Below are 17,029 nucleotides of genomic sequence, written 5' to 3' on the forward strand. Positions count from 1 at the left end.
TTCAGACACATAAAATAGCAAATTTATATAGGATTATCCAATCCATTTTCTTACAATTTTCCTCAGACCTACCCCTTTGTTGAATGGCATTTAAAGGTAAAATGCCCACTGCCACCTACTATTCTAAAGAAAGAATTGAAAAGTCAAGCATTTAGCCAGACACTTGTAAAATATTCCAAATTTCACAGAAAACATTTTATTGCTTGATTTTGACAAATGTTATGATTGTAAACATAATACGTCTCACCTCTGCACCTTTTTCAATTAATCCACAGCTGACTTTCAATAACAATGTCTGACCACACGGCTTCCATGCTGGTTCCTGTAGTCTTACTAGGCCTTAACCGTTACATTATCGTCATACACTTGTGACATTTCATTTTTTTAATCAAAATGTAATCATTTTGGTCAAATGTTTTACAGCATTACATGTTATTAAATTGTACTGCACTTAAAATGAGTACAATATATTGTTATTTGTACTTTAACAGTTAAATGTCACAAGATACCTTTTACGTACAAATAAAGCTGATGACTGTAACCTTTGACAGTGTAAAAAAATAAATCCCAGGAATTAAAATAATAAAACGTAGTTGCTCAGTCCAACTGGTACTAAACCTTTAAAGCCATGACATTTATTGTCATAAAGCCGATACTTTACACATCAAGTGTTACCGAGTACCATCCAGGGAAATCGGAAAGTTATGGTACCAGTCAATTATTGCAAAAAAAGCAATTACTAATTATTTTTGAACGGATTAATCTCTCATAATAACGGTAATTTTAAATGCTCGTGCGATTTTAAGACCAGCTTCACTTTCTAGATTGCTGTATGATTATTCAAATATAGTGCTGCGCAGTATCAAATCTATACGTATTTTCTATCAGGGAAGCAAGATGAAAACATCCGTTTTTTCCTTAACAGGACTCATAGTCTGGATTATATTCACCACTGGTAGGTGTGAAGTATTTGTTTTTACGGAAATATTTGCAACGCAAAGGAAACCTAAAATAAACAATAATCATTTATAGATATATCTACATGTATACGTCTACAGGACTGCCGGTTTCCTCAACTTACTCTTTCGTTGATTTTGTTTCAGTTATTCTCTATTTTTTCATCTTTAAGTTAATGTACGAGGCTGCTATTTAGGTCGTCATTTTAATATTTTGCCGGTATTTGATTTCGTTTTTATACTTGAGATAATTTAAACAAGCACATGCACCAGTATTTTAGGACTTCTTCAAGTTCTTGTAGTGTGCCTTTAAAGCCGATTGTTTAATTCTAGAAACGAAAAATTATTGAAAAAGTGCGGGAAAAAAACAGCAACACTATCAAATACATATTCTTCGATGCAAACTAGTAATATTTTTACTACCTACGCATCTAATCATATTCATTATAATAAATGAATGAAATTCTGATGCGAAAAAGTCATGTTTGTTTTCTTTTAAAGATCGTTATATTGGTTACATGGACACATATTTGTTGGCGTCATGCAGGTACTGAAAATGAGCACTGTCATATTTGATGTTTTGTTTTATACAAAAGAAATTTCAGAATCGGCATGCTATAAGAGAACAGCGTTACATTTAAAGGTACTGGCCTAGTGATTTACTTGCGTTTTTGTTTCTGAACTGTCTTTAAATGCCAAATAAGAAGAAAGAAAAAAGAAAAAACATGACTCAGGGGCAGTAAACATTTTCTTGCGATCTTGACCATACACCACGGGGTAATACGTACTTAACAGGCGTTAAATATAAACCTTAATAATTAAGGCAGTTTACCTCCGGTAACCCGTTTCAAACGCTTTTCAATTTTGAATAGAAAAATTAGTTATTTGGCATAAATGTTCCCCATGATGAGATGATGTGTCATGCGTAAGACCCAGACCCTGCCTCAAAGGTCAAGGTCACAATTGGAGGTCAAAGGTCAACAAGTCTTTTCTCCTGTCCGGTTCATAACTCTCCTATCCATAAAGGGGATTTAATATTACTTGGAACAAATGTCCCTTATAATAAGACAAGTGTCATGCCAACTTCAGACCCCTAGCTCAAAGCTAAAGGTCACCTTCAGTCAAATGTTAGCATGGCCTGAACAGGTCTGCTTCTTTGTCCGGTCCATGCTCGTCATTCATTAAGGGATTTTAATATCACTTGGCACAAATTTCCCATGAGGATACGACGTGTCATGCGCAAGACCCGGATCCCTAGCTCAAAGGTCAAGGTCACAATTGGAGGTCAAATGTCAACTGGGCTTTTCTCCTGTCCGCTCCATAACTCTGCCATCCATGAAGGGATTTTAATATTACATGGCACAAATGCACCTCATTATAAGACAATGTGACATGCCCAACTTTCAGACCCCTAGCTCAAAGATCAAGGTCACACTTTTAGCAGTAAAATGTTAACATGACATGAACAGGGTCTGCTTCGTGACCCGATTTTGATATCATTTGGCACAAATGTTCCCCATGAGGAGACGACGTGTCATGTGCAAGACCCAGACCCCTAGCTTAAAGGTCAAGGTCACAATCAATTGGAGGTCAAATGTCAACAGGGCTTTTTCCCTGTCCGGTCCATAACTCTGTCATCCATGAAGGGATTTTAATATTACTTGGTATAAATGTTCCCCATGATGAGACAACGTGTCGTGCGCAACACCCAGAACCCTGGCTTAAAGGTCAAGGTCACACTTTGAGATCAAATGTCAATTAGATTTTTTTACTGTCCGGTCTATAACTTTGTCATGCCAGGCAGGATTTAAATTTCAGTTGGCACAAATATTTCCCTGGATGAGACAACATGTCATGCGCAAAACCCGGGCCCTAAGTCTAAGGTCAATGTCACACTTAGAGGCCAAAGGTCAGATACAAAAATGACTTTGTCGGGAGCATTTCTTTTTCATGCATGGAGGGATTTTGATGAAACTTGTCACAAATGTTCACAACTATGAAACGGATTGTCCTGCGCAAGAACCAGGTCTCTAGGTTTAAGGTCAAGGTCATACTTAGAGGTCAAAGGTTAAATTTAAGAATGACTTTGTCCAGGGCATTTCTTCTCCATGCATGGGGGGATTTGGATGTAACATGGCACAAATGTTCATTGCGACAAGGTACCCTTGTTTTAAGAATTACCTCCCTTTGTTGTTACTATAAATAGATTATATTGTTACTTTTTATTACTGGCCGTAGGGAAAAATCAAGACCACTTTTCTGTGGTACAACATGCATGTTACATTCAATTTTTAGATGTATTTCGACCTATCTCTACCTGGTAAGGAGTTTTGTGTGGACTTGTAATATATTTTTTCTAATAGATTTTTTTTATTATTAATTTCCCTTTGTTGTTACTATAGATAACTTATATGATAACTTTTTACATAATTGGCCAAAATAAATCCATATGAAAGCAACTATAGATTTTTATGTATGCAAATTTTAATCCAAGTGTTTTGTTATAACATATTGTATATATAGTACAATATTGTTTATACATCATTGACATGTATCAATTCATTATGTTATACTGCAGTAGAAACAATAAGGTGTCTTCCAGTAGGGGACTTTGTATTGCATGGCAATACTTCATTCACTTGTTTATTCTACTTGGTCGTGTTTAAATGGTTATATCAAAATTAAATTATATTAAACCATGGTTCTGGTATGTATTATTACTTAAATAATTTCACTAACCTCAGTAAAATTGTTTATAATAAGTTTGATGTCACGGGAGTAAAATAAAATAGAGAAAAGTAGAAACTTCACAGGTCTAAGCCATTATATAATTTTTTATTTCACTAGTGTAACACCACTAACGTTGATGTCGTTTCAAGTATAGAATTGACTGTCTATTCGTAATAGGTAATTAAAAATGAAATTTCGATGTTTCAGCAAATAAAGTAACATATGGTAAAAGGAACATGTGATTTTTGTCTTTCCGCGTTGACTTTTTTTAATTCGTTGAATAAAATAAATAAGAAAAGACACCCATGATGCAAGACTTTTTTCTTTTGGACTTTTAACACAACATGATGTCAAAAGTGAGGTCACGCACCAAACATAATATTTGAAAGTCTATAGAAAATATTGATGTTTATGTCATACTTCAATACAGGGAGATTGAAAATAAAACGTGAATGTGACAATATAGTAATATAAAAGAAACACAAGCGTGTTGACTCTCTAAGTTTATTCATAGAAGTGCCAATGCGGCTTCCTTAAGACGTGAGAATGGTTTTTGACGCATGCGCAGTAAATACATATAGTATGGTCTATTTCAAATACATGTATGTTACAGTAAATATGTTATATTGCGACTTTTCAGCTTTTGATGATGAGGAAATACTGGATTTAAGAGAAACAAGTTAAAGTATAGCAAAAGTTCCTTCTAGGACACATCTATATCAATAGATAATGATCATCTTGTAAAATTTTGGTTACAATGTCTGTTTTAAATATTGATCATCAGTGTGTCGAACCCTAGGGTCGGACACAAGGACAAGACCATTCTACCTTATTGACATCCCGGTAGCGTTACATTTTGCACCAAAGCTGCGTTTATTTTTTGTACCAAAATACAAAACAAAACTAGAATTTTGAAAAAGAACTATGTTGTTTTCTACTGCCTAAATCTGTCAAGTCCGTTTTTTCCAAAGTATTTACGCTAACATAAATTGTTAAATCCAACAACAAAGTAAATTCGTTATCACTTTCAGTTGAATACAGTAAATACGGCAATTAAGAATAACACTGGCAGTCTATGTCCGCATGTACTGTGATGCGTGAATTTGTTGCACACAATTAGAGGATCGCAATGGGGTTTGTTTTCAGATATTGACAATTCATTCGACAGTATCGACGTATTTTAAGTTTTGTGACAAATGAATGTTTTGCATGTTTCAACAAAGCCACTTTTCCAACCTCGGGTTTAGTAAAATGTAATACGCGGAGCGCGTTCAGTCAGAGTCGACTCAATTAGGAAAGAATGATTTAATATCAAAGGTTATTTCTAAGGTTACGGAGTTTGACTGGCAAGCTTGTAATAACAACAGTTTTCTAGACCAGTTGCTCAGTCAAGTGTGATTAACCAATTCAAAGTCTTCCCTCTCAAGAGCAGGAACAATAAGCGTATATATAAAGTTATTGCGTAAGTTAAATGAGATTGACAAGAAATATTAAAAAAATATGAAAGGGCAAATAGGATTTCATATTCATTCGATCTTCAAATGTTTGCTGGTCTTATTTGAAGATCGACAGTATAAATGATGGTGGTTACAACTCAGTCGCTCTTGAAGTCTTACGCTTAGAAGAATTACATGTATTCGCGCGATGTTAGTAGTTTGCTCTGTACACATTGATTGTTCTTGGATAATTCCTAAAAAGCTGGGCATAATGGGATTACAAAATTTCTTTAGGATTCTTTTCCTTAATATTTTTCCCTGTGGACCTTCGAAGACTTCCAAGTAAGTAATCTTGGAAACAGTGAACAACATGTTATTTTTGTCGGTTTATCTTTTGCGGTGTTGAAGGTTGTTCTAATACAATATGCACAGTGGTAGGATTTATGATTGCCAGATGCTGTGGCCATTTTTGAGATCATGGATTCCATTCAATATTCTTTTGTAATAGAATCTAGACTTCCATGCTTGCACCAATGCAAGTGGCAAGAAGGATGTTGCACATTGAAACACCTTACATGGACAGGCTAATCAAACAGTCTGTTTATTAATTTGTCTGGTTCCGACCTATGCTTTCAAATGAACCTCTCAGAGATATATTCGGATTTCTTACATCAGCTATTAGCCTAAAATGAATTACTGAAACTTACAATCTTAACTCAGTCATTTTCTTGCCGTACTTCTTCAATGTTAACTCATGCCTTTTTCTCCAATCTTGACTCTTTCATTTTCTTACCGTATTCCATCAAAACTATCCCATGCCATTTTTACAATCTTAATTCAGTCATTTTCCTGTCGCATTTCTTCAGTCTTATATCAAGCCATTTTTCTTCGATCTCCAATCTTTACTCAGTCATTTTTCTTGCCGTAATTCTTTAATCTTATTTCATGCCTCTTTCTCCAATCTTAACTCGTTCATTTTTCCTGTCGTATTTCTTCAATCTTATTTCTTGCCTCTTTCTCCGATCTTATCTCAGTCATTTTCTTGCCGTATTTCTTCAATCTTATCTCATGCTATATTTTCAACCTAAACTCAGTCACTTTTTTTCGTATTTCTTCAATCTAAGCTCATGCCTCTTTCTCCAGTCTTAACTCAGTTGCCTTTTTTCTGCAGTCTGAACTCATGCCTCTTTCTCCAATCTTAACTCAGTCATTTCTTGTCGTATTTCTTCAGTTTTAACTCAACCAATTAACTGCCGTTTTTCTTGTGTTAAGTTCTTAAATCTTCGCTGAATAACTTTCCTATGTATTTCTCCAATCTTATCTAATTAACACCGATCTTACTGAATTTTTTTTTCTATTTTTATTCCGTATTTATCCAGTTTTAATAGAGTAAATTTTCCAACCGTATTTGTTCGATTTTAAATCTTCCACTTTCCTATCGCTTTTCTCCAGACTTAAACCATGCCACTTTCTGACCATTTTTCTCAAATCCTAACACAGTATTTCTACAGTTTTCACGCAATTACCGTTATGTATAGTCAAGTGTATCTGATAATTGGTTAGTTTTCTTGACATTTCAGCTGAAGGCACGACTGGAACAGTTGACTCTGGTAGGTACAAAAACTTGAGTATAGAAAATAGAACATGTTCATTTTGTCAAGCTATTGAAACTTAAAGTCATGTTATTTTCAATTGCTCTAAATGGCCCGGTGTCTTTGGTTGTACCGAGGAGTCGAACAGTAAAGTATGGTGACAGAAGTTTCAAGCATGCAGCTCCAAAGCTTTGGAATGCCCTCCCAGCAAGCATCAGAGATTCAAGCTCACTGTCCGCATTCAAAAAATCTGAATTGAAAATGTCGTTAAACCAAAAACCATGAAAGGTTTGTTTCGTGTTGAGAAAGGGACTGGTCTCGTAATGTAATTTAACGTTGAACATAATTTATGGATGATCTTGTTTTAATTACTATTCATTAAAATCTTTTACCAATGTATTTTCATGTATGTATGTGTATGTATGTGTTTATGTTTTTGTAAAGCACTTTTGAACGTACATAATTTGTATGAAAAGAGTGCTTATAAGTGTGGTATAATAATAATAATAATAATGTGTATGCTTAGCCCTTTTAAAACAATTATAAAACTGCATGTCTGGTGACAGGTCACAGTTAAAGTTGACTCGCTGTCAAAAAATGCTGAGATAATTACCATTATCGACACCCCTGCACCGCCCCCCCCCCCCCCCCGCAACTCCCCTGTTCCTACGGCCCTGCTGAAAACGTATGTGAGCTAGTTCTATATCTATTTAATAATGTTTTTTGTCGTTTTGGCATGTTTTCTAGTATAATGAATAAATCCTTAGGCTACTTAAGAGAACGCGAAGTTAGGTACCTCTAAAAGTAGTATAAGCAAAGCAATCAGCACAAAATAACGCAAATTTTATAGACTGAGCAAGCTAATCACTATAAGCATTAAAAACAAAAGAAAGAAAAACATTATAATATCATTGAGACAGACCTTAGAAACGTAAAGTTTTATCTTTGAAATTGTCTGAAATTTGACCACTGACTGAAAAACCTAACATTTTTGTTTTCAAATGATGTACCATCTATATGTCACACAACGAGTCGCTCTTAATGTGCACGCATTATTATTTGCATGCGCATATATGCTTTTATATGTGCATACTGTATCACTTTTGTGTGGCACGTTGCAACTTTCAAAAAAAAATTACTTTCAGGTTTCTTCTGTACACCGTTTTTGAAAGATAAAATTTTACTGGCAATAAATTTGTCCGATCTATTAAATAATTAACGGAATTTGTGAAGCGGTTATTAAAACTGTACCTCTGGAGCTCGAATTCAATTGATTTCAAATTTCAAGCGTATGTTGTTGATATCAGATAATTAATTTACAAATAAGCCACTTAAACAAAGTAGATATCTGCATTTATTATCTAGTCATTGAATCACGTGAATTATAAATATTTCATGAAATTTGTAAATTATTTTACTTTCAACTTGCTCAACTGAACAAAATTTAATTAAAAGCGTAAATGTTTTTGACAATTTATGCATGTTAACACGACCAGCCATTAACCTACGTTATTACATACTCGTTTCTATTCCGCATTAAGTTACACTGGTACCGGTAACGTTAATATTTTTCCATACACTGACGCCTGAATTTCATATTGGGTTCGTGACGTACTTCAGTGTGTGTTGTTGCACTATTTTTTTTCTATTCAGTTCAGTATTGCCAATCCTATGCATGCTATTGAACAAATCTATGCTATTTACATTATATTTATACGTGTAGATGCGTATGTAATAAAAAGTTATTATCTTTGCATCGGGAAATATGCACTCATTCTTCAGCGGAAAAATATTGCGCTCCTGAAGTCGCGCAATATTTCCGCTGAAGAACTCGTGCATATTTCCCGATACAAAGCTAATAACCTATTATACTTGTATCTAGTAAATCTATCTCGGGTTATTCTGCGATAAACCGACCTTGAACTATGCTGCGCGCACCGTGTTTTGGCTATTCCATTTATACACTGCGTATAAATACTTTCCGTAATAACTAACGTCGCCATCCCTTACGTGGAAGGAGGAAATTTCGAAAACGAGATGCTACGCACGCAGTTGTAACTTACGTTTGATGAAACTAGATCTACTCCTCTGATTCTCGACTAACATTTTTTGAAGTAAGTTGTGTTGGAATCAAAATGATAAGTATCTAAATAAGGTTTATCGTAGAATAACCCTCGTTTGTCCTTCGGCTTTACTTGGGTTATATAAGGTTGTGTAGCGTAACACAACACGACACAACACGTCACGAGTCTATACATTTTTGATCTTTATTTGCACAATGGAATATTTCGTACATACTTTCATAATTTATTTCGTAACTTCTTAAGCCTTAACAAATGTCATATCTAAAGCCTAACTTAATATCTACGAGACCCATTCCTAGGTCTAAGTCCAGCCGGACTTCTAAGCCCTTCTGACCACTTCTGCCCATCTAAATATCTGTAGCTCTATTATATAGCTACTAGTATATCATAACATCGGTTATATGTATTGTCTGACAATTTGATGTACAAAACGTGAGGATGTGATAGAATAAACAATTAGATAAATGCATCAACAATATCAGCTTGACAGGTGTGTAGCTGGTGTACTGTCTAACCTAACTAATTATTTTACACTCGTTACCCACCGAAAGAAAAAATTTGAATTACAAATTTAAATTTTTTTTAGACTTGAAGTACTATCTCTCGCCTTACAGTATGACATGTAGAATGATATTTAATATGATCAAGAACATTAGAATACTATCTAAAGGAATGATATTAAAGAACAGTGTTAAAGAAAAAATCTTAAGTCATTTATGCAATTAATGTAAACAAGAACAAAGGAGAATAGTATTTTAAACTAAACAATTTTCACAATACATAGAAAGTCTTTTTTTTTATTTTATATCGGCCTTTGTAGTGGCACTTCTCCTTTCTTCCTCCAAGACTTTTTCTTTAACCCGTGTTACATCCATATTTCACAAAACCAATGTCTGTAAAATAAAGCAAAACACAGGTGAGCGTCTTTTAGAATATATGCTATATAAGAGTTAGGAAAAAGATAAAAAGTCGTTTAGTAACATTGCTAAATTGCTTGTTATTATTGTCGCGTGTATAGAAATTTATCATATTTAAATTTCACTTATTTATACAAAGATTTTATTCAGCATATTTATCTTACTTTCGAAATATTTTGATATTTGACTACAGGTCTTAAATAAATTGTAAAATCGATATGTAATGACCAAAATATATGGATTATGTACTGATAAGTAGAAAGAAAGAAAAAATAATAAGTTGTTTTTCAAGTGTTCTGCAATTCTCCAGCTGGACCATTTTCTTCGCCAAACTCCACAGGCTTCCCAGCTTGCAGTCCACTTTCGCCATTGTCGCTTGGTTTCGCCATCTTTCTACACATTTGTCCTTTGGTTCCGACATTCTTATACAGCGTAACGCATTACCATCAGTCTCAGTAGCTAAAAATCTCCCGTCATAGGCCGTAACGTTGTACCGCACTATCCAAGTTTATGATGTTCATCCATCTAATTTCATTTGCTAACTTCTGAAATTATCTAGAGCTCTCCAAGTTATAATATTATTGTTTCATTAACGTAATGTTCAATATTTCAGATGCATTTTCTAGAGTTCTCCAAGTTATAATATTACTGTTGTATTAAAGTCATGTCCAATATTCCGATGACCTCCGAAAATACTTTGTTATTCATTGTTCCCATTTGTCATAAATGACAGTTTATGACAGATAAAATCAAGTCTGCATGTTTACACATTGTCATAATACACAATGCAAATGTCATCATTTTGCTTTGACAGGTACTTCTCGATATGTAACCGTTAGGTATAATTAGTTTCCCTTTGGCTATTACATAATGACAGTTCACAATACGACAAGACTTATAATGTTGACTTGGAATACACTTTTTCCCATGTTAATTTGACAGTTTGTTGGTATTTTATTTCGGACAGTTCGTATTTTATTCAAGGCAGTTCGTTCGTACTTTCTTTTCATAAGTGGTATCTGTACTTCGAATAAACCGTTATGTTACCGAGAACCTTACTTCTTTGTACTTTGTTTTGCAAGCTATGTCCTACGTTTTACATTATTCGAAAAATAAAGATATCAGCCAAAATATGTTTCTAACAAAAAGCAAAACATGTTCTCAACATAAAAATATACTTTTTTAAAAATGTATAAGATAGCTATAAAATTCTGCAAAATAAAGCATTTAGTCATTCCAAATACAAACAGACATACATACAAAACCAACACCAATATATAAACAGAATAACTGGTAATAATTTCTTCCATGATTATATTTACACAATGTAACCTTTCTAGATGATTCAACAGAAATATTATGTCGTCCGCGAGAAAAATATAAATTTTCCGGCAAAATACCCTGCTTAAAAACCATGAAAGGTAACCTAAAAGTAACAGCACATTCGACTGTGTTTGCAACTCTTTGACAAAAATACTACATCAGGTCTCATAAAACAAAAGCTATTGCGCTTAAAATATCCGGTACACACATGTACCTCATAATGCAATATATGCATCGATTTCACGCTATGGTAGTAAGACTCCGATTTAAGATTTCGGAAGACAGTATCTGTGTCTGTATAATAGTATACATCTTACAAAACAACTGGGATCTCAACTTCCAGTCTCACAAAGACAATATTAAGTAACTCTTAGTATCTCACAATATATATAAATTCAACCTTACTGGAAACCACATGTTCCAGCGACAATATCAAGTCATTTTTACGTAATAAACATATTCTTGTGCCATATCAGGCTTCAAAATATTTCCAGCACAACAGACCAGACCAACCTTTTAATTTACTGAGACCTGAATAACCATATTTTAGTACGATAACCATGTACACATTTATTCAGCAGTGACACTTTAACCCAACAATGCATTATCATGCATAAAACATCTTAAACACGAATTCCACGTATTTAACTAGTTTTCAGCCGTTCCTTGTATTTTCACATATATTCGTGATAAAATATTAACCATAACCTCAACAGAAACTATTTACAACTCATTTTGCGCATATCTATGACTATACACAAGTTTCATAGGACAATCCATCTTCCTTCATTTAAACAATTTGTCAATGCGGGAATGCTCAAAACTGTTTAAATGTGGCCATAAGGGAAACAAATATCATATGGAACAAGTAAAATAAACATAATATGACAAGTAAAATTTTCGAAAAACAAATATTTTCACATTTGTATTTCTTAATTCAGTCTCTTGAGTATTTTCCTCCATGCATTGTTTCTTACATTTTACGTTTTTTTTCTAACTATATTTTACTCTTTTTTTAAGAATTTTGTATATTATGAGTTAGGTTTTATCATTTTATAAATGTGAATTTCTTTTCATGTCTAACAATTGATCAAAATAAATTTACCTTGAAATTTTGTTCAAAAATAGAAACAAAAATTTAATAAAAGAAAAGACTAGCTTGCAAAATTATACAAGAAGATAGGTAAGATGGTAACTTACAGTTTCTCTTCATTCGTCTTGGCAGCGTGTCGTCGTTGGCAGTAGTACTTCGCTTGGCAATGTCGCAACAACCCATCTTGAAATTCGACATCCTGGTCACGGCACCAAAAATTGAATAAAGGTTGTGTAGCGTAACACAACACGACACAACACGTCACGAGTCTATACATTTTTGATCTTTATTTGCACAATGGAATATTTCGTACATACTTTCATAATTTATTTCGTAACTTCTTAAGCCTTAACAAATGTCATATCTAAAGCCTAACTTAATATCTACGAGACCCATTCCTAGGTCTAAGTCCAGCCGGACTTCTAAGCCCTTCTGACCACTTCTGCCCATCTAAATATCTGTAGCTCTATTATATAGCTACTAGTATATCATAACATCGGTTATATGTATTGTCTGACAATTTGATGTACAAAACGTGAGGATGTGATAGAATAAACAATTAGATAAATGCATCAACAATATCAGCTTGACAGGTGTGTAGCTGGTGTACTGTCTAACCTAACTAATTATTTTACAAGAAATAATAAGTTCCCAAACGTGGTTTATCATAGAATAACCTGAGTTTTGAGTTCTTATGCGTAAGAATATATCACGAAGGCCGTCGTGATATATTATTTCGCATAAGAACGAGACACTCTGGTTATTCTACGATAAATCACACTTGGGTATTTATTATTTCGATTCTAACACGACGTATGTACTAGTATCAACAGTGTTAGAAAAAATGGTAACTACTTTTTACGACCGTGCTACGCACCTGGATCGGATGACGTCATTGCACGCGAGCGGTTTATTCAGAATAACCCGACATAGATTTTGCTCTACATGTATGTAGGTTATTTGTTGGTCGTGTTTGAATATAAGATAAACCTAATTTTAATACATATTGTTTCTTAAATATACAACTGTAATATGCAGCCTTTTATTCTTGATATTTAAGGTTTATTTTCCCATAAAAGATACGATTAAATAAAAATTGCTTACCTCAGATGATCAACTGATAGCTACATGAATGATATTTGATGCACCGTGATTTTGCATTCTGCTTTCTTTTGGAACAGTGTTTTTCGATGTTGACGCCTCGAAACAAGGAACAGGAGAAGTCATTGAAACACTGGCCTCTAGATCTGAGCAACACTGCAGCTACCAATGTTTTTCGAATGATCTATGTGAGAGCGCTAACTATCTCCATAGAAACGGTCAATGTATTCTGCTGGAATCTACAGAAAGCGTCGCGAATACTGATGACAACGCAGTGATGCTTACCAAGGCTGGCTAAAAGAAAATACATTAAACATTAGCTTTTAAAACTTCGGATGAATATTCATTATAAATACCAAAATACTTTTTAATGTGATGCTGTGATTTAATTCGAATAATCGTATTTTCTTAACGTTCCCAATGTATTCAAAATCTTTTACTGGCCAATGAGATAAAGATAGGCACTATCAATATTTTGTTAATAATTCACAATGGCCGTCTTATTATTCCTCCGACCGTCGTATTCGCATGGACTCGAGCAAATACGATTATCCCCGGCCTAATAACATAATGTTTTCCTTAGTTAACTAGCTCTTTTGAATATTCATTACTTGAATTGAGTCTCACAGAAAAACGCCGTCATTTTTCTTCTTCTTTTATTTCATGCCATGTCTACTTTCAATGACGGCGTGAAATGAATTAAGACTTACCTGAGTAAACTCACCGCTTATATTCTGTTGAAAGTGTTGTAGTAAATCAAAAACTGTTGCAATCGGATATTAAGACGCAATGCAGCAGTATTTATAGTAAACTCCTTGACTAGGAAAAAAGTCTTTCAAGAACGGTCTGTGCTATGTGAATTAAGCGACAGTCCATCCAAAATTAATGACATCTTCAAATATTCACTCAAAAACTTGGGATTTTAACCCTCTTTACGAAAGAAAAATACCTTCTTTGTGGATGAAAATAAATTGATGTGTCACCCGTATTCCTATCCAACGTATATCAACGCAATGAAATGTCCCCAGTAAAACAAAATAACACGGTCATGCATCTAACAGTCCTCAATTTTTTCTCACATTTCTAGTCGTTTCCCCCATATATATACCGTCTATTTGTTGACATAATTTCCCCAGAACATTTCTTGATTTGATATTTGCATAATTTTTTTAATAGCTGATCACATAGTAATTATAGCTATTCCAAAATTAATCTGCAATAATTATGCATGCCTATTCCATGCCTAGAGGTAAAATATTGCACAGTTTTAAAGAGTTAGAAAGTACCTAGTCACCTAACCCTACAATGAAGTTTTGGGGAGTTGTCTCAATCTTTTATTTTTCAAAATACTTTACCCAGTATAATTTTTTGCGGTTTACATAACTTCTTTAGATCATGATTCTTTCATTTTTTTATATACCATGAACTTTGATGCAGTTTGCAACACGCATATCTGAAATGAGTGAAATAAATTGTTGCAACTACATATTTTATACTTTGAGTTCCAATGCTTTCATGTCTAAAACTGCAGTTGTAGCTCTTTATTGTATTCCTATCTTAAACGATGAGAAAGTTGGCAATATAACTGTGAAAACTAGTACTGCTTCTCTGTTTTTCTGAAACAAAATTGTATAGGTTTTATGATAATTTGATAAGTTATTTTATTGCTCTATCAAATAGAATAATTATTCAGCATTTCGCGTTTATGTATCTCATTATATAAGGGTGTTGTGAGAGAAATGCTAAACCAGCTTCATTGTGTAGTGCAGTGCGTGTTTATAAAGCACCATTGAAACAAACTTAATAAGTTGGCGGATTTGTTGTGTAATGTCGTAATTATTGCGGTACATTTTAACTCACCTGTCACATAGTGACAAGGTAAGCTTTTTTTATCACCCGTCGTCCGTCGTCAGTCCGAGCGTCCGTCCGTGCGTGCGTCAACAATTTCTTGTCTTCAAAATAGTGGTTTCATTTATGATTTTATTTTAACCAAATTTACACACAACTTGTATCACTATAAGATCTTGGTTCCTTTCTTGAACTGGCCAGATCCCATAATGGGTTCCAGAGTTATGGCCCCTGAATTGGCCAAAATTAGCTATTTTGACCTTGTCTGCACAATAGCAGCTTGATTTATGACTAGATTTTTACCAAACTTGCAGACAACTTGTATCACTATAAGATCTTGGTTCCTTTCTTGAACTGACCATATTACATTATGGGTTCCAGAGTGATGGCCCCTGAAAGGGCCAGAATTAGCTATTTTGAGGTCACCAAATCAAATCAAAGAATAAGCCATTTTACACCCTAGGAGGCACAATTTTTATTCTATCTCCATAAATTTTGGTCAGAATGTTTGTTTTCATGAATTTTTGAACGATTTCAAATCTGGGTCACTTGGGTTCAAAACCTGGGTCACTAGGTCAAATCAAAGAAACTGCATGTTTATACTCAATTTAAGAGGCGACGTTTTTTGGTCCAATCTTATTGAAAATTGGTCAGAATATTTGTCTCCATGAAATCACTAGGTAAAACATGTTTACACTGTTATGGTGTGATACACAGGTGAGTGAGCTAGGGCCATCTTGGCCCTCTTGTTTTAATCTCATGCTTGTAGATGCTTACTGTTATTATGTATTGTGTCGGTCGTGTTACCTCTATTTCACTTATATATGAGCCTCAAATATGTTGCTAAAAGATAACCTCATTTATTCATGCATACATGAAATAAGTGAAATATGACTTTACCTGAAAAGACAAAAGAAATACTGTCATTTTATATTTTATGAACATTTTTAAAGTAATCAGCAAAATTCTGAGATACAGTTTTGTACCCAGTGCCAGAAAGAAGGTCTCTATGAAGTTTGAATAAAAAATAATGTTATCACTCCAGCATGATTCAAAGGGAACATACAAGAAACAAAATGCACATTTAGCTGAATTCTGTAATGTTTTGTAATAAGTTCCTTCAAGCTTACTAAATGACCTATATTTTGACCTTCAGTAAAAACGTTTGGCTACCAAAATTAGCATGTTATTATGCACATTATTGGGCAAATTGGTGATTGCTTTTTAACCTTACCCTGCTAAATTTCTAAAATGGACTGGTTTATCATTCAATTTGGGGTGATACCACTTATTGTTAAAAGGGGTGTCCACAGAAAATTTACAGGCTGAATAGCGAACAGTGCAGACCATGGTCAGCCTGATCTTGGTCTGCACTGGTCGCAAAGGCTGAGTCACTTGACGCCCAGCAGGCTGACGGTTAAAAGAATCTTTCTCTGGTTGTATACTTGTATAAGTAACATGATACAAAGTTGCATAATCTGAATTTAACATAGTATTAGAAATTCTGAGGGAACGATCATTTTATATTTTCTCACACACGATTTACGATTTTATTATACCAGAAGCTGCTTTACTTTTACCTAGCAATGTTTAGTCAATAAATTAGTAAAGTATGCAACACTTGTTTGTTCTTTTGTTTTATCTCAATAAGCTCTTCATAATACATGCATTATGTCAAAACAAATAGAACGTGTATTTATGTACATAAAAATACAATTTGTTATATGACTTCGCCTATAGTCTATGGACATATTTTAGATAATGCATGGTAAGTTTGATTGACCGTTGTATTATCAGTAACGAAAATCAAACATTATTTAAGAAATAATTTATAGCAAAACTATTTGTACACGATGGGAGGTTATACATCGGGTTTTTGTTAACCAATGTCCAAGAAATATCGATCGTGGAAATAATATACCTTAGATATAGTATTGGTCTATATACGT

General features: G+C 33.9%; 1 long non-coding RNA gene across 1 annotated transcript; it reads left to right on the forward strand.

The window, feature by feature from the left end:
- The first annotated feature begins 750 nt into the window (after positions 1–750).
- LOC123535644 (uncharacterized) lies at positions 751–16,703 on the forward strand. Its single transcript, XR_006683250.2, has 3 exons — positions 751–955; positions 6,703–6,732; positions 13,313–16,703. It is a non-coding gene; the product is annotated as an uncharacterized LOC123535644 (long non-coding RNA).
- The last annotated feature ends 326 nt before the right edge of the window (positions 16,704–17,029 follow it).

Source organism: Mercenaria mercenaria, chromosome 15 (genome assembly GCF_021730395.1).
Source record: "Mercenaria mercenaria strain notata chromosome 15, MADL_Memer_1, whole genome shotgun sequence".
Lineage (NCBI taxonomy): Eukaryota > Metazoa > Mollusca > Bivalvia > Venerida > Veneridae > Mercenaria > Mercenaria mercenaria.